The sequence below is a fragment of the Sciurus carolinensis genome, unplaced genomic scaffold, assembly GCF_902686445.1.
Source record: "Sciurus carolinensis unplaced genomic scaffold, mSciCar1.2, whole genome shotgun sequence".
In the NCBI taxonomy this organism is placed as follows: Eukaryota; Metazoa; Chordata; class Mammalia; order Rodentia; family Sciuridae; genus Sciurus; species Sciurus carolinensis.
The window spans coordinates 579,150-602,838 of record NW_025920205.1 but is presented as its reverse complement, the minus strand read 5'-3'; the positions used below and the strand labels follow the sequence as shown (position 1 = coordinate 602,838).

General features: G+C 38.3%; 1 pseudogene; it reads left to right on the top strand.

Annotated features, from left to right (window-relative positions):
• The first annotated feature begins 21,434 nt into the window (after window positions 1–21,434).
• Window positions 21,435–23,689, top strand: part of LOC124975011 (ankyrin repeat domain-containing protein 46-like) — a 145,803-nt pseudogene continuing 143,548 nt past the window's right edge.

Genomic DNA, 23,689 nt, shown 5'->3' with positions numbered 1-23,689 from the left:
GTAAGTTTTGCTGTGTATAAGATTCTTGGTTGGCATCCATTTTCTTTCAGGGCTTGGTAAATGTTGTTCCAGGCCCTTCTAGCATTTAGGGTCTGAATTGAAAAATCTGGTGATATTTTTATTGGTTTCCCCCTGAATGTAATTTGATTATTTTCTCTCACGGCCTTTAAAATTCTGTCTTTATTTTGTGTGTTAGGTATTTTCATAATAATGTGACTTGGTGTGGGTCTGTTTTAATTTTGCATATTTGGAGTCCTATAAGCCTCTTGTACTTGGTTTTCCATTTCATTCTTCAGATTTGGGAAATTTTCTGATATTATTTCATTGAATAAATTGTAAATTCCTTTGGTTTTTTTCCTCTAAGGCTTCCTCAATCCCAATAATTCTTAAATTTGGCCTTTTCATGATATCCCATAATGCTTGTAGATTCTGTTCATGACTTCTTACCATCTTCTCTGTTTGGCCAACTTTTTTTTCAAGGTTAAATATTTTTTCTTCAATGTCTGAGGTTCTGTCTTACAGGTGCTCTATCCTATTGGTTTTGCTTTCTATGGAGTTTTTAACTTGTTTTTTTTCCCTTCATTTCAAGAATATCTGTTTTTTTTTCAGTATCTCTCACTCTTTATTGAAATGATCTCTTGCTTCCCATATTTGCTCTTTCAACTGTTGATTGGTGTGATCATTTAATGCCTGCATTTGCTCTTTCATCTCCTCATTTGTTTCCCTGATTGTTTTAATTATGTACATTCTGAACTCCCTTTCTGACATTTCTTCTGCTGTGCTGTCATTGGGTTTTATTGATATAGTATCTAGGTTTGTTTGGGACATTTTCTTCCCTTGTTTTCTCATACTGGTCAGATGTCAATGAGACTCTGATATATTGCAGATTTCCTCTATTGACTTATAGTGTCCCTGGAGATTTCCAGTGTATCACCTCCCAGCCTTCAGTAGTCTGAAGTCTTGGAGGAACTTGATAATGCAGTGCTTCCCAAGAAATCTGCCACTAGACTGCTACTGGTTCCATGGCTTGGAGCTGGCTCTGTGGGAAAAGGCTCTCACTGGGGGGCCTGCTCCATGCAGTGGGCCGTGTGGGAGTATACCACCGCTGGAGTTTTCAAGGCTACCTGGGGAAGACTCTAGCTGCCCTGCCCTGCTCTGATAAGCTGTCCGTATCTGTGCCTGCTGCCGAGGCCAAGCTTGACCTGGTGGGGGAGACTCACCCCATGGCTCTATTTTAGTCTGAGTTTCTCAATGCCTCCCCTTCTTGAATCCTGGGTTCTGGAGCAACTGGAGATGCAGTCACCCTCTAGTCCACCATCTTGGATTGCCCCATGGAAAAAGTCTGCAGTCGGAGGGGGCAGGGCCACCTGGAGTAGTCTCTGGCTGCCCTGCCCTGATCCCAGAGGCTGCCTGGGTGTCGGAGCTCTCTGTTGGCTTGGGGACGTTGACTGGCTCTGTGTAGAAAGTCTCTCACTGGGCGGTATTCTCTGAGAAGCTAGCCTTGAAAGGTGCCTCCTGCCGGAGGGGACCAGACTGCTTGATGAAGTCCCTGGCTGCCCTGTCCTGGTCCCTGAAGTTGTTGTGGGCCGGACTTGGAGCTAGTTCTGTTCAGAAAGGCTCTCACTGGGGGACCTGCTCCAAGAAGCTGGAGAAGCTGACCATGTGGGAGGGGCCTACTGCCGGACTACGCAGGGCTGCCTGGGGAAGACTGTAGCTGCCCTGCCCTACTCTGATAAGCCACCTCTATCTGAGCTTGCTTTTCGCACTCCCCTAATCACGCTCCCCGCCCGCAGAGAGACACGACACCTGGTTCTTTTCAGCTCTTTATTCGCGCGCACCCCCTTCCTCTTTGTTCTTTCTTTGTTCCCCTCCTGAGGAACTTACACTCCAATATATACATTACTGCAACCAATCAGCATTTTAGCATGAGGGGAGAGCATGAACAGATACAGGCAGTAAATGCAGACATGCAGTGATCATGTACTGTCCACGAGAGACCTCAACCAATCCCTGGAACTTCCTCAAAATGATGTCAATTGTCTGCGCAAAATCCAGCCACACTGGCAGCCTGCCAAGTGCCATCTTAGCCTTACCACACCTAGGGCCAGGGGTCCCGGACACCCCAACAGTTCCCCCCTTTTTATTATAAAATTAAGGCTTGGGACCGTGCCTTAGGCGGAGTGGTCAACCACCGTCCTTACCCGTCATTGGATAACTGTAGAGCATGCTACAGCTCCTGTCTTAGGTCGGTACGGGGTCACCTCCTTCCTTACCCGTATGACTACCGGTCCAGCATCGTGAGCCATACTTGTGGGGAACTGCCGGCCTCTAGGGCGGCCATGGCCTGATGGAAGATGATGCGATCTCTAGCATAATCTTGGCGCATGCGCATGATAAAGCGCGTGAGGAAGATAACAGTAATAACCATGAGGATAAATAAAGCTCCCATTCCTGCCCATTGCTTTACAAAGCTGAAAGAAGAGGATATCCAACTTAGCACTTCAGACATTGGCGCTATATCGACTCTAGTAGCGTTAAGGCTAACAATTTGAGATCTAAGAATAGCAGTAAGATTATCAAATTCATAAGACCAGTTGGTACGAAGCTGAACAGATAAGATTCTAGACAAGTTTGCTGCATAGCTGAAGTTATGGTAAGCTACAGGTGTAACGCACAGTCCCGTCAGATGATAAATACATCCCACGTTTAACAGTTCCTGTAAAATGTCCATTTGTTCTTGAAGTAAGTCCACTCGCTGGTTTACAAGAAGAATCCCTGCTTTTAGGTGTTGATCCACTGCTTGCTGAGTGGATAAAGCAGTAGCAGTCTGTTGAACCACATTATTGAGTGTAGCTGCAGACTGTACTGACGCAGTTAAGGCTACAGCTGCTGCAGTGGCTGCTTCCGCTGATGCAACTACGGCGGTAATGACTGCCGCGGTGATTCCAAAGTCCCTCTTATTTCTGGAAAGCAATACTGACAATTCATCATCTGTAACAGAGACTGGCATAGGCAAGAAGGTAGGAATACGCATAATGACAGCTCGGTAATATTTGGTTGCGTTCCAACACTGAGAAAGATAGCAGTTAGTTTCAGAGCAGTTGAGGGTCGTGCCATTAAGAACATTAGTTAATAGGAACATAAAAGGAGAGTAAACACACACAGGAGTGGAATACAATGTCACAGTATTGTTACAAGCTATATTGCTGGCCTGGGAAGGGCCTGTGCCAGTATCATCTGAAGTGTGATTCCAATAACAGGCCTTAAATGAACCCCCTTGCAAAGCAAACAAAGGTTGAAGATTAGTATATCCTGCTTGGGAGGTAAATAGGAACCAATTATCAAAAGGATTTATCTGTAAAGAACTAAGGCGAAAGCCAAAGTAGACGAGGTTATTGATAAAATTGTACACAGATCGTTGGTATGTAAAGTTTGGGGTGAAATAAAATCCATGTTGAATAGGAGCTGCTCTTTGAGCATGTTGACAACCTGTCCAAACGGGAGGACTAGAGAATTTGGGATCACAGGGAGGGAAAATGCGAGGTGTACAAAATCCAGTAGAGGGCAGTTTCAGTCGCTTTGGAATTAATCCTTCAAGAAAGGCAACTTGCCCTGAAGTAGTAATCTTACCTGTCCCTGTAACTTTACCCTGGGTTATAGTCATACTTTCTTGGAAACCATTCCCTTTAGTAGGCTGTCTTGAAAACAACCCTTGCACTTCACGCTGCAATTGAATGCAAGGCCCAAGAGAAGCGTCATTAACAAATTTGTTATTGGTGGAGATATCAAAGCAAAGGTTACCTGGCAGAAAAAGTGTAGAAAAATTATAAGGTTCTTCCCTGGAATCCATGATGACAGTTGGCAATCCAGTCCTAGGTTCTGTAGAAAACAAAGGTGGGAGGGTAGAGGAGGTGTTAGTTAGCGGCAAAGGATATGGCCAAGCTTTAACTATTGCCCATAGGTCTCGAGTCTGCACCGGTGTCCATGTCATCATCAATAGGGCGCTTATCAGCATGATGTTCTTCATCGTTGTTTTGATGCACCAGTCTCGTCAACATTTCAGGTATCCAGATCGGTGTTTGCTGATCCTGTGGGAAAACACAAACAGACCCTCGGACCCACCGAAGAACTGGATCTGGGCCTTTCCATATTCCTGTAAGAATATCTTTCCATTTTACCCACACTTGAGTGCTTGCAGGATTAACATGCCTTTCTGCAGCCGTGCTTCCATTCTTATCCACATTTAAAAAATTTAAAATAAAGAGTACTAAATTTAGTTTGTCTTTAGGTGCTCTAAAGTCAGCACCCATTCCCCCTTTTTGTTTTATTAAACAATTTTTTAACGTTAAATGAGTGCGCTCCACTATCCCTTGTCCTTGAGGATTATAAGGAATTCCTGTGATGAGTTGTATACCAAAATTTTGTGTAAATTGAAGAAAACTTTTAGATGTGTAAGCCGGCCCATTATCAGTTTTAATGATTTTTGGAACGCCCCAGGCTGCAAATGCTTGTAAGCAATGTTGTACAACATCTTTAACCTTTTCTCCAGTGTGAGCAGAGGCCATAATTACTCCTGAAGTGGTATCTACTGAAACATGAATATACTTAAGGTTTCCAAATTCTGAAAAATGAGTAACATCTATTTGCCAAATATGATTAGGTAACAGTCCCTTGGGATTTACTCCAACAGACTGTACTGGTAATAGAGGAGCACAATGTTGACATGTTTTAACAATTTGTCTAGCAACATCTTTTGAAATATTAAATTTTCTTCTAAGGGTAGTAGAATTAACATGAAACTGTGAATGAAACATCTGGGCTTGTTTGACTGCTGTAAAAGCAAAGACGGTTTTTGTAGTTTTATCAGCTTTTGCATTAGCTTTGGCAAGTGGCCCCGGCAGGTTTGAATGAGCTCTAATATGTCCTACATAAAAAGGATATTTGCAGTCTAAGATTAAGGCACGCAAAGTTCGAAAATAAGGAGCAACTGCGGATCCATCAGGAATATAAGGCACAGTTTCTAAACAAGGCACTGATTGTACCACATAATGACTGTCAGATAACAGATTAAAAGGTTGATTCATCATGATATTGAAAGTTAAGACTACTGCAGCAAGTTCCACCACTTGTGCAGATGAAGGAGGGAGAATGATGGTTTCGGTTTTATCACCAATTATTACTGCTCCCACTCCATTCTTTGATCCATCAGTGAATATAGTTTGGCAATGCTGCAAAGGCTGTGTTTCAGTAACTTTTGGAAATATAATTGGAGTATTTCTACAAAATTGTATCCATGGATGTTTAGGGTAATGGTTATCAAATGTCGCTGTAGTTGAGCAATATAAAATAGCCCAGTCATCATCATGTTGAATCAACCACTGCACTTGTAGTTTAGTATAGGGGATAATAATGACCTTAGGGTGGCCTCCAAATATGGTAACACAGGCCTCTAACCCCTTGTATATCAACTGAGCTATCGCCTTTGGAAATGTTTGTAATTGTTTTGTAGGCGATGCTGGGAGATTAATACTCTGTAGAGGTCCTCCTTGCCATAGAATTCCATATGGACTATGTTGTTCTGGAATAATAATTAACATAAGAGGTTGAGCTGGGTCACATCTCTCTGTATGATCTGACTGTAATCTTTGTTCCACCAACGTAAGAGCTTTTTGTCCTTCCAGAGTAAGGACTCTTGGGGAACAAAGATCAGGGTCTCCCTTAAGAATATCAAATAAAGGTTTTAACTCTCCTGTGGTAATCTTCAAACATGGCCTAATCCAATTTATATCTCCAAGAAGTTTTTGAAAGTCATTCAAAGTTCTAAGTTCACTAGTTCTAATAGTTAATTTTAAAGGCCTTACCATAGTGGCTGTAAGTTTAGTGCCCAGATATTCTTGAGCTTCTCCCATTTGTAGTTTGTCCGGGGAGATGTTTAAACCATATTGTTGCAGAGTAGATATTAAAAATTGCAAAGCCTTTTCCAGTAATTGCCTATTGTCATGACAGATAAGGATATCATCCATATAATGATAGATCAATAAATCTGGAAAATTGTCTCTTGTAGGTTTTAAGGCTTTATCTACATATATTTGGCATAACGTGGGACTATTAGCCATGCCTTGAGGCAGTACGGTCCATTCAAATCTTTGATCAGGCTGTGCGTGATTGAGAGAAGGTAAAGTAAAAGCAAACCGCCAACAGTCCTTTTCATGTAATGGAATGGAGAAAAAACAATCCTTTAAATCTAAAATAATAGTGGGCCAGTTTTTTGGCAAAGTCGTAACTAATGGCAATCCCCGTTGTATAGGGCCCATAGGAAACATCTGTGCATTGATAGCTCTTAAATCATGTAATAGTCTCCATTTTCCAGACCTTTTTTTAATGACAAAGATGGGTGTATTCCAAGGAGAAGTAGAAAGCTGTAAATGTCCTGCCTGTACTTGCTCTTGTACTAATTTATGAGCTGCTTGTAACTTTTCTGTAGTTAAGGGCCACTGTGGAATCCATTGCGGCTTATCATCTTTCCAAACTATTGGAATTGGTGTAACAACAGTGGCCCCTACATAAAACCCAGCCCTTTGAAATCATTTTTTGGAGGAGGAACGGGGATGGGTTGTGAAGAGCCTTGTTGTTCCCTTCCTAACCCTAGACTTTCTGTATAATTCATCCTTTTCATCATATGTGTTACGGTTTTAGAATTAACCTTTGTTGTTAATTTAGCATTCATCTGGATTAAAACGTCTCTTCCCCATAAAGAAATAGGTATTTTACAAATATATGGTTGGAAAACCCCTGAATGACCCTCATTATCCCTCCAAGACAGTGAGGCAGCACTCTGGTTGGGGGATTGAGCTACACCCAACCCTTGCAAATTTTGATTAGCTGTAACTACAGGCCAACCTTTGGGCCAAACAGCCTCACTTATTATAATTTTATCAGCCCCTGTGTCTAGTAATCCTATAAAAGGTTTGTGTCCTACTATTAATTGCATAATGGGTCTATCTTGGAGGTCCATAGTAAAATTAACCCAGGGTCCATCTGTAGACCTGAATCCCTTAGTCCCTTTTGTTGTCTCCTTACTAGGCCACAAGGAATGTTGACTAGGCAAAATTAACATTTGTGCTATTCCATCCCCTGGAGAAATGACTGTAATCCCTTTTGGTGAAGAAACCATAGCCTTAACCTGTCCTTCAAAGTCTGGATCGATTACTCCTGGATGGACCATAAGTCCCCTTAAAGCAGAAGAACTCCTGCCTAGAAGCAACCCTACTGAACCTGCAGGAATAGTGCCATCCCAGTCTGTGTCTATCATTTGAACACCCATATCAGGTGTTAATACGAGTCTGGAGGTGGCACAGATGTCCAGTCCTGCGCTCCCTGAGGTTGCCCTTCTTCCTTGGGTTTCACCCCCCTTTCTGTGGGTGGATACCACTGCTGTGGTACTTGCTGAATCACCCTGCATATTTGTTGTGGGCCCCGGGGTGGGCCCCTCACCCCGTTTTTTTGGAGTCTAGGATTAGCCAGTAGAAGATTTCCTTCTTTATCCCTTACTGAACGACATTCACTGACCCAGTGATTTCCTTTCCGGCAACGAGGACACAATCCTGGCCCTCTAATACCTCCGGAAGGGCAACTCGCTCTAAAATGTCCCATTTTTCCACAGGTAAAGCAAGCACCAGGAGGCCCCTTTTTCCCACTCCCTCCTCGCGGGCCCAAAGCTGCAGCGAGTGCACTAGTTTGTCTATCAAGGGCTGCAACGAATGCTGCACTACTTCCAGTAGACTCATTAATGTCTTTACAGACCCTTAAATAAGTGGTCAAGTCTTTATTTTTCCATGGTCTAATGGCATCCTTGCACCATTTATTGGCCTGTTCATATGCTAGTTGTTTAATCAACGGCATAGCCTGTTCTGCATCTCCGAAAATTCTTGAAGCTGTTTGTATCAACCTATCTACAAAGTCTGCATAGGTTCATTACTTCCTTGAGTCACTTTTGACAACTGTCCTTGTAAATCCCCTGTTCCTTGTAAAGTTTTCCAGGCCTTGATAGCAGCCACAGCAATCTGAGCATATACTGCTGGATGGAAATTAAGCTGTGCCTGAACTCCCTCATAGGGTCCTGTTCCCATTAGCATATCCCTGTCTACTTGTGGGTTTCCTGCAGCTATGTTACGCCTTGCAGTATCCGTTAAAAGTTCCTGCCAAGCTGTTTTCCACATGAGGTACTGTCCTCCTGATAATGTGGCTCTAGCTAAATTAGTCCAATCCAGAGGCAACAAATTTAGAGACATCATTGTTTCCCCCAGAGACACCGTAAAGGCTGATTGAGGCCCGTAAGTACTTACAGCCTCTTTTAATTGTTTTACCATCTTGAAATCTAAAGGTTGGTGATAGCGTTGTTGCTGTGCATCCTCAAAAACTAGATAAATGGTAGATGTTAAAGAAGCCCATCCTTGATGTCTATTATAAGGTTCCTTTTTTATTGACTCCATTTGCGGTGCGCTAGGCGTTACAGGCACTAGAGGGCGCTCAGAGCGCTCAGATCGCATTGTTAGCTCCCCAAATGTCTTTTCTAGTTCCTCCCCTGAAAGTTCCTCTTCTGAATCCTCCCCGTCTGAGCCACACTTCCCTTCTGAGTGATGAGAACAAGACCGTTCCTCTTTAATCTCCTCTAAGACCTGACTTCCCTCTTCTAAAGGCCCTCTTAAGTTTCGTTTTTCTTTATGCTGCAAACAAGATTTAATCAAAGACCAAATGGCTAAAGTTCCCACAGGGAGCGACCTTTGTTTCTCTGCCATGCGCAGATCTTCTCCCAAATGCTCCCATTGAGGGATATTTAACAATCCTTCATCCAAAAACCACGGAGAAACCTTTTCTATTGTATCAAGAAACGTTCAAGCTGTTTTCACTTTTAACGGAGTTCCGTGATTTTTTAGCAGCTCTCTGAGAGGCTGTTGCATTCTAATCTTGGACAGTTCTGTTCCCATGGCTAAATTCTATTACACTGAGAAACAATCCAAGCACACGAACAACCCACACAAACAGGACAACAATAACACACACTAGACACACCTTTTGGTACCACTGCATAGATTTACCTTTTAATTACTTCAGCTAGTCGCAATGCTGCGAACTTCGAGACTGTCTCACTATCTTATCCTCGGACTATTTATGTCTTGAATTGAAAAACTTACTCTCGGACTATTTATGTCTTGAATGAAAAACTTACTCTCGGACTATTTATGTCTTGAATGAAAACTTACTCTCGGACTATTTATGTCTTGAATGAAAAAAAAAAAAAACTTACTCTTTATTTTTCCTCGGGTCCCCGGGTTTCGGCGCCACTTTTCGCACTCCCCTAATCGCGCTCCCCGCCCGCAGAGAGACACGACACCTGGTTCTTTTCAGCTCTTTATTCGCGCGCACCCCCTTCCTCTTTGTTCTTTCTTTGTTCCCCTCCTGAGGAACTTACACTCCAATATATACATTACTGCAACCAATCAGCATTTTAGCACGAGGGGAGAGCATGAACAGATACAGGCAGTAAATGCAGACATGCAGTGATCATGCACTGTCCACGAGAGACCTCAACCAATCCCTGGAACTTCCTCAAAATGATGTCAATTGTCTGCGCAAAATCCAGCCGCACTGGCAGCCTGCCAAGCGCCATCTTAGCCTTACCACACCTAGGGCCAGGGGTCCTGGACACCCCGACACTTGCTGCCCAGGCTGAACTTCATCTGGTGGGGGAGACTCACCTCATGGCTCTATTTTAGTCTGAGTCTCTCAATGTTTCCCCTTCTTGAATCCTGGGTTCTGGAGCACCTGGAAATGCAGTCACCCTCTGGTCAACCATCTTGGATTGCCTCGTGGAAAGAACCTGTGGCTGGAGGGGGCAGGGTCGCCTGGAGAAATCTCTGCCTGCCCTGTCCTGATACCAGAGGCTGCTTGTCAGTCGGAGCTCTCCGTTGGCTCGGGAACTTGTGACTGGCTCTGTGTAGAAAGGCTCTCACTGGGCATTCTGATCAAAGAGCTAGCCTTGAAAGGCGCCTCCTGCCGGAGGGGGCCGGGCTGCATGGGGAAATCCCTGGCTGCCCTGTCCTTGTCCCTGAAGCTGCTTTCATCCAGAGCTTGCCGTGTTGGCTCAAGGACTTGGAGCTGGTTCTGTTTAGAAAGACTCTCACTGAGGGGCCTGGTCCGAGAAGCTGGAGAAGTTGGCTTGTGGGAGGGGCCCACCACCGGAGTGCACAGGGCTGCCTGGGAAAGACTCTAGCTGCCCTGCCCTACCCTGATAAGCCACCTGTATCTGGGCCTGCCACCCAGGCCGAGCTTTATCTGGTGGGGGAGACTCATCCATAGCTGTATTTTAGTCCGAGTCTCTCAATCCCTCCCCTTCTTGAATCCTGGGTTATGGAGCGACTGCAGATGCAGTCACACTGTAGTCCGCCATCTTGGATCCCCCTATTTCTATTTTAGCTGATTTATTATGATGTACAGAATTTCAATTGAGTTATGGGTATTAATTTTGTATTCCACTACTTTGCTGAATATCTTCATGAGTTCTAGGAGTTTACCAGTTGAGTTTTTGGGATATCTTCATATTAAATCATGATGTCTGCCAAATAAATTATTTGAAACCTTTTTTCCTATTCATATCTATTTAAATTCTATCTTTTGCTTAATTGCTTTAGCCACAGTTTCAAGGAGTTTGCTGAATAAAATTGGTAAATAAGGACATCCTTGTCTTCTTCCTGCTTTTAGTGGGAATGATTTAAGATTATTCTCTATATAGATTTAATATCATTCTCTATATAGAATATTCTCTATATAGACTAATGTCAGCCTTGATTTTGTCATATACAGGTATTAAAACCTTCAGAGAAATTTCATCTATCCCAAGATTTTCCAAAGTTCTAAGCATTAGTGGATGCTGTATTTTGTCAAGTGCTTTTACTGCATCTACTGAGATGATCATGTATTTCTTGTCTTCTTGTCTATTAATATTATGGATTAGATTTGATGATTTTCATTTGTTGATCCAACTTACATTCCTGAGTTGACCATGGTGAACTGTTGTTTTAATATGTTTTTCTTTGCAATTTGCCAGTATTTTATTAAGAATTTTTAGCATCTATATTCAACAAGGAAATCAATGTGAAGTTTTCATTCTTTGATGTGACTTTGTCTTATTTTGGTAAGAAACTGCAATTTAAATAGAATTAGTTTGAAAGTGTGCCTTAGTTTTCTTTTCTGTGGAAAAATTTGAGGACTTTTAATGTTAGTTCTTCTTTAAAATCTTGGTAGATCTTGGATGAGAATCCATCCAGTCCTAGACTTTTCCTTTTGGTATGTTTTTCATGACTTTCTCAATTTTCTTACTAGAATTTGATCTCTTCAAATTTTCAGTATCCTTATGAATCAGTTTTGTTAGGTCATATGTATCTAGAAATATTCTAATACATTGGAGTACAAAAACAGAAAGTAATTTCTGATTCTCCTCTGTATTCCAGTAGGACTTGTGATGTTATTTTCATCACAGATTTTTAAAATTTTAATTTTCCTCTCTTTTCTACATTCAGTGGGGTTAAAATTTTATCAAATTTATTTAATGTTTCAAAGAACCAACTTTTTAAATTAATTTTTGAATTGTTTTTATAATGCCAAATAATTAAGTTGGAGTCTGATTTAATTTCCTGTGATCTCTTGATATTGTTACTGGTTTGTTCTTCTTTGTTTAGGGCCTTGAGATGTAGTTCATTTATTTGGTGTCTTCCTGTTATTTAATGAATGGGCTCAATAATATGAACTTTCTTCTTACAACCTCCTTCATAGTGACCTAAAAGTTTTGATATGTTGTACCATTATTCTCATTTCCTACTAAGTATTTTTTTATTTCAACTCTGATTCACACTGGTACACATTCATCATTCAATAAAATTATTTAATATAATTTAATCTCCAGGTGCTTTTATATTGTCTACTTTTGTTTTCTCATTGATGTCTAATTTAATTCCATTATGATGAAATAATATGCAGAGGATTTCCTTCGTTTTTATTTTTTTATTTGCAATGAGATGCTTTTTGGCCTAGAATAGGGTATATATTGCAAAATGTTCCAAGTGCTGTTGAGGATGGTGTATTCAGTCACTGATGGATGAAATATTCTACATATGTCTGTTAAGTGTATTTTTTTTCATTCTATAGCATGTTTAGTTTTTATTTAGGTTAACTAATTCTGAGAGGGGTATATGTTAAGGTTACCTAGTAGTAGTGCGCTCTGCCCTATTTGACTCTTGATGTTGAGGAGAGTTTGACATTTGTAGCTGCTCTTAGTGGGGCATAAATATCAATAACTGCAATTACTTCTTGCATAATTCCCTTAAGGAGAATAAAAGGACCTTCTTTGTCTCTTCTGATTAACTCTGCTTTGAAGTCCAATTTATCTGATATGAGAATACAAACTGTCTCTTATATATGAAGACAACATGAATAATATATCTTCACCAATCTTTTGCCTTAGTTCTGTGCTTGTCTTTCTTTATGTCTAAGTCTATTGAAGACAACATATATTTGGGTCTTGTTTTCCAATTCAACCTGCAAGCCTATGTCTTTTTTAGATGAACTGAGACAACTTTATATTCAGTTCTTTTTTATTGAAATATGTTTTCTAATTTCCTGACATTTTGGGTTATTTCTAGTTTTTAGGTTGGTTCTTCTTTGAGTATTCTTCTAGTGTTGTTTCTACTTTGCTAGTTTTTGTTTTTTCTCCATATATTCTTGAAATATTTTATTTCATATCTTTCATAGTGTCAAATTTAAGCTATAAATTATTTTAAAGCTTGTTTATCATGAAAATTTTTTATTTCATCTTCAAGTCAAAGTCTTAACTTTGCTTCATATAGTAGTTTTGGTTGGCATCTATTTTCTTCAGTGTTTGGAATATGTTATGCTCAAACCTCCTACCTTTTAGTGTCTCAGTTAAAATATTAGCCAAGATTTGCATTGTTTTTTTCTTAAAAAAAGACCAGTCTTTTGATCTTGCTGCTTTAAGATTCTTTTATCTGTATATTGGGCACTTTCAAAATGATGTGTCTTCAAATGAGTCTCTTGCAATATTGTATATCTGGAGTCCTGTATATTTTATGGATTTGATTTTTCTTTTTGTTTTTAAGACTTGGGAAATTTCCTGATGTTATTTTATTGTTAATATTGTGCATCATTTTGTTTATATTTCAGAACCTTCATCTTAAAATTTCTGTTCATAGTCCCTTAAAATCATTTATCTGTAGTCCTCTTTCTCTTTAAGATTATATAGTTTGTCTTCAAGTCCTCAAAAATCTATCTTCTTGTGGTTTCATCTGTTGGTGATGCTTTCCATTGGATTTTTAATTTGATTGATGAATACTCTCATGTTGAGAATTTCCAATTAATTCTTCCAAATGATCTATATTTCCTTATTGAAATTACCTTTCACCTTGTATTTTCTCTCTTCTTTGAGTTATTTTGTCATCTTTTACCTCAGATCAGGTTAACAATACACTTTCTATTTATCATCTCTGACATTTCCTCCATTGTTGTGTCAATGGAATCTGTTGTTGAGGTATTCTATGTTGTTTGGTATGGTTTGTTCCATTCATTTCTCATATTGTTTGAGTGTTCACCCAACTATCTGGATGGATATGAAGCAGTAGAGTTTCTATCTTATGAGTTTATAGTGTCCCTCTATGTTATAAGCACCTTACAACATGAGGACAAAGGCCAATAATAGCAAAAGCCTATGACAACAATATATAGCAGTACACTAGTTACCTCATTCCTATTTCACATATACAGTGTTACTTGGTATAAAATACAGATATAGAAGTATCAGCAATTTCCTTCAGTAATCATAAATTATGCCTGGCACAAAGTCCAACAATAGGTTTTGTTCATGATTTCTGCCATATTAATTACTGCTCTGTAATTGGTGGTAGGGGAGGACGTTACATATATCAAGTAACATGAAGAGATGTCAAGGATAGAATTCAGTATGAGGAGAGCAGAGATAGAAAGGTAGAAAATGTTTGCAATTTTAAAGGGTAAATAGGGCAGATGCAGTGGTAACATAGGATGTGTTAAGGAGGAAGAGGGAGAAAAATAGAAGAAAGAATATAAAGCAAGGGTGAGGATAGAATTTTGTTGTTCACAATAAAATAGGGAAGGGGAGAAAAGGGAAATATAGAATACAGTGCAAGAAAAAATAATACAAAACAAAATCAAGCTATGCTAATCAAAACCTTGATGTTCAAAAAATTGATCATGAAAAATAATCACTTTCAACAAAAAAGCTAGAAATTAGGAAAGAAAAACAAATCTTTATATGTATACGTGTTCTTTAACAAATTAGTACAAATTGAAGTGAAACAAAACACCCAAAACAACACAAATTATAACCAAGAAAAAGAAGTGTGCAATCTGAATGAAAAGTTAAGAAATAATGGAGTCATTTTGACTATGTTTGACAAAGAGTGACCATATGCATTTGCTGTCTGTTTCCAACTAATTTTGTTTCTACCTGAGGTGTGAACTGAATGTGGGTGTATGGGCATAACCTGTTGGGTTCTTCCTCTTAAGTGTTTTGTTCACCAATTTTCCAGTGGGGTTCTAAGATTTCTAAACTTCCCTTCTTTTGAGATTGGTAAGGGGTGGAATGGTAAGGGTTGTCCATCCATTACCAGTGTATTCTCCCCTTTGAGAACAGTTCCCACAGGTGGAATTCCTGGTTGCAAGTACTTAGTTTTAGTGAGATTCTTGTTGCTTTAATTTGTGGTGAGTTTCTGGCATTGTTGAGGCAATATTCATCTAAAGCTTGGTAAATGTAAATCTGTGATATACTGGAAAGGTCAGGTGGTAAAATGGTGGTCTGGTTGGGACAGGCTGTGTGCCAGATAGCAATGTAGTTTTAGATTAGCCTGGCAGGGATGTTGCCATCAGGTAAGCTGGACTAAGGACAAAAAAAATGATGCTGCAGGTTTAATAGGTCAAGTGGTAGGCAGGGTATGAGGCTGAAGGTGTTGGAAGACAAGGTCCCTGGTTTCTAGGGGCCCAGAAACATTGTGATCACAGGAACCAGTTAGGTAAGACAGGCCAGAACCACTTGCATGGCAAACAATTGACAGTGCCAGGAACAGGAAGGGTGCTACAGTGGGTTGATGTCAGTGACTCAGCAGGTGCCAAACTAGGTGGGTGCAAGGGAAAAGTGGGTGCTGTGGTCTTGGAAGTGCCAAAGAACAATCAGACAAACAATCAGTGGATCAGGTGTCCTGACACCAATCATATCATCATTTTGATCCAATGTAGCTGGCCTCATGAGTTCTTTTGAGCCACAGGACTCACAGCATTGGAAAGAGTTGATTTCTCTGTAACCTTCAATCTGGAGTTTAGCAGTGCAAAAATGCTCTCATTTTCTTATTTTCCCTATGTTTATTAAGGTCAGTTAAGTCTTTGCTAGGCTTAGATAGGTTTATGCAGGTCTAGACATAATCTCCAAGATCTGGGTTTCCACTACCCATTGGCACAGCTGTAGTGTACTCTCAATAGGACTCCTGGTTCAGTTCTCCACTGATGATTGGTAAAATCAGGATAACTTTTTTAGACCAAATTTAATGAGTTGAACAGTTGAATATTATGTGTTCCATAATCATGAAAAACTAAACATCTTTGGAAATTAGGTAATGTAAACTGAAACCACATCATGTACACAAAATTAAGTAATTTTGATAATCATGTGCAATAAAGGTATTCTCATAGAGAGAAAATGTAGTTTAAACTGTTATTCTCCATGTGCAGAAACTATACTTTTTAAAATAAACAAGTGATACACCACCACCAAACACAGAGAGTGAAATTACACTCTTAGATATATGAGAACATAATAATGTTCTTCCAGAGTTAAAATTCAGGGTCATGATTAAAGGGGATGTACATTTAGAAAGATAGAATTACTAAACTGTGGAAAATAATGGTTCTAGGAACAAAAAAGACTTTCTGTTATATTCAGTTTTACAAATACTAAAAAATACCAAGAATATTTTATAAATATGTCATGTGAATGTTGTGTTTCATATGAAAGCATATTTGAAAGCATGCAGAATTTGAGAAAATACAAATACACATAAGTCTATCAAAGTTGCAATTGCACATCCTATGAATAGATGGTAAAACTATCATTAAAAAGTTGACTATTCTCCCCAAGTCAATCTATAATAATATCCCAGCAAAATTTAGGAAGGAAACAAAGTGAAAACATCTAAAATTCTCCTGGAAGATTATATATATATATATATATAATTAGCCAAGAACCCTATGAAATATAAAAGCAAACTTACCAGCTATCATTACCTGACATTAATATATGTTATAAAAGTAGAGTATTGTGGTAATCTATAGATCAAGAATCACAATAGAGAAAATTACATAGGTAAACCCATATGTATGTAAACATTGTTTTGTTGTTAAGTGCAATAAAATCTCTAATTTAATTTATCTATATGAAATCAATTATATCAAAAAATTATTTAATGTGAATAAATGATATAATATAGCCTAAAAGTAGATATTAGAGCTAATGGCCCAGGACACTGTCTGGGCTTATGTGCAGAGTGTGTGTAATACTGGAATTATACCTCAGCACTGTCCAACAGAAAGTAGATATTAAGAGGGATGATTATAAAAATATAGCAGAATATAAACTTCCTGACTCAATTCACTCATGAATACACCATATAAATATCTACTCCTGTTGTGAATCCCTCTTAAATTTATAAATTAATTAGAAACATATAAAAAAATCTACAGTAAGATTAGTTGGAAATGTTGGGTTATACTATGACATTAGCATTCCTTAATGATCCTTATAACTGGGACAGGATGCTTAAATCCAATGTCACACTGAGTAGAGGAAGACACTTTGGGTCACAAATATAGAACATTTAACTCTAAATCATTTGTAGTTTGAATTTTAATATAAGTGTTACACACAGAGAAAGAGACTAGATATACTTAAGTATCAAGGTCAGAGAAAAAGTATTTTTCAATGAAAATGCAAGATCCATGGGATTTATTCCATGGAACCAGGGAATAAGAGGAGTTAAATCTCAAAGGACCCACTTTTCCCTAGAAGACATTTGCCAGCGTAATCTGTGAAATGATGTTGCTAATTATTGAGATTCTATTTTTCCAGCATCAAAGAGTGAACAAGGGAAATGCAGTCTACAACTGGCAGCCAAATTGGTAGTGAAGTACACCATGAGCCCTCTTCCTCAGCACACCTCAGTAATAACTCCAGGACTAACCAATTCTTTCTGTAAGGAATTTGTCCAAAATTCAACTTTTTCCATTCAATATACTACATTCTAATCTCCCAGGATTTAGGAACAATGAAAAGTACATAGTGACATGTTTCTCTATATCACAAAATGTGACTCCACTTTGGCATGCAAGAATTTTCATGGGTTGCAATCTCCACCAGGAGTGAAGAAAAGGGATTAAAAGTGCAGACTCATGCTTATTTCTAAAATAGGTTCACATCACCTTCTTTCAATGAGTAAAAGGCAGCCTGAATTCTAACTGTTAGCATAAATTTAGTGCACCACTCAACTATGAGAAATTCTGCAGCCTAAGTGCAGCTACTATCAAAAAATGGAAGAATAGCTAGCACTCCAATTATGTGGATATGGATAAAATAAACACATGCAAACTGTGCTAGAATATAATTTCAGTAGAGCCAATTTTTAAAAAGTTTTGCAAGTTGAATGCTCTTTAAAAATTAACACAATAATAATAATTCTGGGTGTATTCCCAAAGTATTTAAAATCAGTATGTTAAATAAATGGTTGCATTATTGTGTTCATTATATCAGTATTTATAGCAGCCAAGGTCAGGGAACAACTGAAGTGACCTTTGATGAAGGGCAAACCAGGAGATTTCTCCCAGATTTTAGGGCACTCAACTACTTCCCTGAACAACTGTAGTCCCTAAATTTAGTCTGCTTTCTTACAAGATAAGATCCAAGTATTGATATTCACTAGACTCTCAAGAGACCTTAGGTGTGTCTGCTGTGAGACCCTCATATCAGACAGTTCTGGAACACAGTACCAGGAAAATACCAGAGAGGGTAAGGAGAACCTTCTGACATAAATTCCATCAGGGGACTTCTCAACACAAAGACATGTGACAAGGTGTCTGGTCTTGGAGACAAAAGAACACAAGCACATATTTTTGCAAAGGTCAAGTGATTTTTCTCTAATTTCTATCATGTGAAATACTCATAAATAACAATGATAATAAAAGCCTTTGTTTTTTACTTTTTCTATGGTACTGGAGATTTATCACATCAGCATATTAAATCTGAGCTGCACACCAAGTCCAAGGTTTAAAATTTTGAGCAAAGTCTTTGCAAGTTGAGCCTATGCTCAATTTTAATTCCTGATGTTGACCTTGAAATTGCAGTCTTCATGACTTAGCCAACTGAGTTTCTGTGGGTATAGGCATGAGCCATTGCACTCAGCCAGAAAAAAAATTATTTATAAAGTTCTGCCCAGTTCTTGTTAATTAATTAATTTATTAAAATACTGTACTCATTTGAAATGTAATAGGGAAAATTATTAATAATAATATCAGAGAAGAAGTTGTCATTGGGAATATGGACAGGGAGGTGGAATTTTAGGATTTTATTGACATATATATAAAGCCATAGTCTGGGAGACAGGGTTCTGTATTTCACATTTTGCTTCCCATTCATTTAGAACATTGAGGAAGATTCAGCCAGGGTGGTACATACTGGTAATCTTAGCAACCCATGAGACTGGGCACAAGGTTCAAGGCCAGACTCAGCATCTCTTCCAAATAAAAAATAAAAAGTACCAGGGATGTAGCTTAGTGGTAAAGGACCTCTTGGTTTAAAATGCAGTGCCAACATCCCACCAAAAAAAAAAAAAGTTCAGGAAGAAAGAAGATCTGAGACACCTACAGTCACAGACCATATCCCTCTTTATGCCAGAAAACAATACATGGAGTTATGATTCTGATGATTATCCTTCTCCACAATCCATTTCATGAGCTGGGAATGTGCTGGAATGCTGGCATATATGTGCTCAGATAGAACTTCAAGAAGTGGATGAAGATATTCTTTAGAAACAGGACAGAACTTCTGGAGTTTACTGCTGACATATTCTCCACTTGACTGGTCAGTGAGAATTCAGGATTAAAGATCAACACCTTATTTTGTAATTTGATCTTAACATAATTTTCAGTCCATGATATTTTTCTTTCTATGATGAAAGACTAAAAATAAGCAAGTGGACTTGAAATCAAGATAAATTTTCTTGCCTAGCATGGTGGCACACACATGTAATCACAGAAGGTTGTAAGGTTGAGATAGGCAGATTGAAATTTCAAAGCCAGCCTCAGCAACTTAGCAAGAACCTGTCACTAAATAAAATATTTAAAAAGTGCAGGGGTGTGGCTTAGTGCTTAACTGATTCTGGGTTCAATCCAGAGTACAAAAAAAGGTGTGTATAATTTAAAGTCCAAACACCTCTACTCCACCACATGATTCATATATATCTTATTATTTTAGAATTTGGATAGTGATACTTTTTCAAAAAAAGCAGGATTTCTGAGTAAGTGTGTGTGTGTGTGTGTGTGTGTGTGTGTGTGTGTGTATATATATATATATATATATATTATAATGTATTTTGCTTTTGTTCTGGTATCTGGAATGGAATGGACCTTGACCAGTATTTGGAGGGAGAAAACCTAACTCTGGAAGCTTTCTACTTAAAGCTCACTGCTTTCACTCAGGACAGTGTCTCTCCTGTTTTTTGTACCTGAGAAGAAATAGGGGTAAGAAATTGTGTTCCTCACCTAAAAAAAAAAAAAACAGGTAAGAGACTAGCCTAAACCTATATGTATATATATATATATATATATATATATATATATATATATAATATGCACATATATTACATATAAACAAAACCTTTTTATATACTTGATTATTTATGGGGTGACTTTTCTGAACCAGGCCTGGGGATATCCAGGTTCAGTTTATAACAAGGAATGACACCAGCCAGAAGTCATGTCAATGCTCCTTTTCAAAAAAGCAAAATATACAGGTTTCTATGTCATTTTGTAAACATAGCTGAATGTGGGTGATAGAAGCATGCAACAGATGACTCTTTTATTAGGGAGACACAGAAAAAGCAGTTCAAGGAAACAATTAGTTATACCACCTTGAAGCACCAAAGAATAGGAATTTGAAATTTAGAAATGAAGACTCAACTTTTTATGTTGGCAATGTAGATGTCTTTGGTGCCTACAATGAAAAGGTTTTTACAAGTTTTTGAAAGAAAATTTATGTGAGTGGCACATAGTCAGTATTGGCACAGCATTTTTCAGGTTGTCAGCTATGACCACAGCACATACATGTGTTACTAGCCTAAATGACAAGTATGATACGGTGTCCTCTAAAATTATCTCCATTTTAGAGATAAGAAAACACAGGTTTCTGGATATTAAATATCAACTCAGCTGCAAAGAGAACTACCCAGACATAGAACCATATGAAATCCCTTCAAAGCTCTTCAATGGTTGATTTGCTCCTGATGTAGAAGATGAATCTGAAGAAATATTATTTTCTCTCCATTTTGAATGAAATACTCAAACAAGACATCCCAGAAGTAAAACAATTTTCCCCTCTTTTATGTTAAGTAACTATTCAAAAACTGAGCTATCAACCCAGATTCCTTTTGAGGTAATTGCTTGAAGATTACAGGGTACAAAAAAGCACATTACAGACCCAGAGTCTGAGTATGACTCAGAAAAGTAATAAATTTAAAATTTTCATAAGAAATTTTGAAGAAAAAATATGTAACTATTTCTAAAATTTTATGTCCTTTCATTGCTATCTCTATAACATATCATTCAGAAAACAATAAATTATGATGCATTTTTCTAGGAGTTGCCAAATCTTATTCTATATATTTTGTAATGAAGTCCTTAATCCAGATAGGAGAATGAATGATTCACTGTCAACATCATTTTTAAAAAATCTTCAAGAAAGAAGAGTGGGTGTTTTAGTGAATGTGTAATTCAACAATTTACTTAACCAATGATTTTGAGTAAATATTCATTTTCCTGAAGCAATAGGGAATTGAGATTTTCCTTATTAATATTTCCTGTTAGAATTTCCAAAGATAAGTCCCAGAATTTTATATTTTATTTGAAATAACCTCCAAATACAAAACATACAAGAGACCTACAACACAAACCCAGGGGAATAAAAATGTAAATATTCTATTGCTCAGGAGCCAGTCCTTCTCCCTAGAGATCTTCAGCCCCTGTACAGCAGAGCAAATGGGACTCTGAATTAGGAAAGTAAAACCTAGAGTTGAATGGCTGGTATTGTGATCTCAGGGGAAATAGGGAAGGTGGCAGAAGTCCACTCCCAACTCCCTGACAGCAAACAGTATTGGACAGTTCTAAGTATTCCTGATTGGACAGGGCTTCAGACCTGCCCCTCGAGTCAGGGAGCATTATCTGTGAGTGACAGCAAATAATACCCAATCCAGGCATAAATAAGACCAGAAAGACATGCTCTTGTTAGCAGTTTCTTTTTTTTTTTTTTTTTTTTTTTTTTTTTTTTTGAGGTTTGGGAATTGCTCCCCAAATCTTCAGGCTGCTGCTATTTTAAAGAACATTTACTTATAAATGTGGGATCTAGTCTAAACAGCAGAACACTTCCATTTAACATAAAGCACAAGGTCATTTTAGTTTATGGATTTTATATGCCAGTATTTTGTTCATGAATGAAAATAATATGACAATTACTATAAAATGTTATTTAACATTTCTCCTCTCTGTTCTTTTAGGAGACAGACTAAACTTTAAATGGGTTCAACCTCTTAAAGCAACATTAACTACTGCAAACAACACCTAAGGCACAAATGTAATTTAAATATTTCTAGTATTCACATTGATAGCATAAAAAGAAAGAGTTGAAATGAATATTAATAACATAGCACAGCCTTCCCAGAATATTACCTTTATGTGACTTATAAAATACTACAAATGAAGTACATGTGTATTTGGAACTATATGATCAAGTCTGAGTTTCTCCATCATACCTTATTTCACAGTAGCCACATTCCAGATTTGAGTGTTATGGGTTGCTTAATGTCAGGGACTTAAGGGACCTGATATATCTCTTTAAATGATAGTCTTAAGGGAGACAGTTCCCCAGTTATATTTCTCCTCAGGCACAAATTTAGAAGAAACAAGTCCCTGAGTGGGAGGAGGAAGCTCCAACCAGGAAGTGTCCAAAAGCTGATTATTCTTTCTCAATTCATAATGACCACAGGTTTTTCACATTGCAGATATTATACAGGAGAAAAAACAACATGGGTTTCTTAGGGGTTAGGGATACAGCCTGCATTCTTCATTGGTCTGACTCTATTATTTAAATACATGAAATTCAAACTTATTTGGCAATTTGGGGTTAGACATAATGACCAAATTGTAATTTTTGTTTCCTTCTGTGGACCTACTCCCACAATTAATAAGGAGGTGGACTGGGACTCAGGATGAGTTGTGTCTGATTCCAAAGTCAAATCATCTCCACTTCATCACAAGACTCTTGAAATATTTCCTATTCTCATTAGACTTGGAAAGTGAAAATTATTAAAAACAGTAGGATATGTGATATATGTACATGAAATCTAATCCTGTGTATTACATAGCATAATTGAAAAACAAAAGAAAAGAAGAAAAAAAGAAATAATATCCATGAAGTTAACAAATTCTTTCTGTTGTAGTTCAAAAGATTCACAGCTTCTTAACAGTTTTATGCAGGTTCATGAGGAGCATGACACTTCACTCTATGCACTGTTGGAGTGAGAAACATAATCCATTGGCATAATTTCTGGAAATTGTGTCTAGCATTAGGCAGGCTGTAGGATCTTCATTGAATGGCAATTTTTTCTGTAGATTTTAAATCAGCACACCTCGAGGGAGCAGTAATCGATTGTTCATACTAGAAAACTGTACTCTAGGAGATCTCACATGTGTTCCACTCATGTGATGAAAGAGCTAAATTTTGTCCCCTACATCATCTTTAGCCTTCACATTTTGTGGTCTATGGTTTAAAATCCAAGTTCAATATCTCCTACCACTGCTCTTTCATATTCCCTGCCAGATACATCTTTCCAGGCTGGGGCTGAAAGCTTCAAATATGAATTTGCGAGAAATCTGTTTCCTCAGCTACTGTCCTACATGCTGCAGGTGCAAAATGGTACCTTTCTTTGTCCTCTGCATGCCACCTCAAGAGGTGGTGGATTTTTTCCTACACATGGTTGGAGTGCAGCATGCATTTCAGTTTAGTAGGGCAATGTTCTCAAATACTCCATATTCAGAGATGCCTCAGGCCTCCTAAAAATGTGGAATATTTAGTGAGTTTATCACTCCACTTTTCTAATGGACAGACCACCCTTGCTTGTGTTTTTGCCTGCATGGCCATGGCAGTGACTGTGCTTCTGGGATTTTATTCCTTATTTATTGTATCCAACATCTGAGTTCCTGGTGGGCTCAGAAAATCCAGTTTTGATTTAAGTTAAGTCTGTCCTTTTATTGTTGTTGTTCACCCATTTTTCTG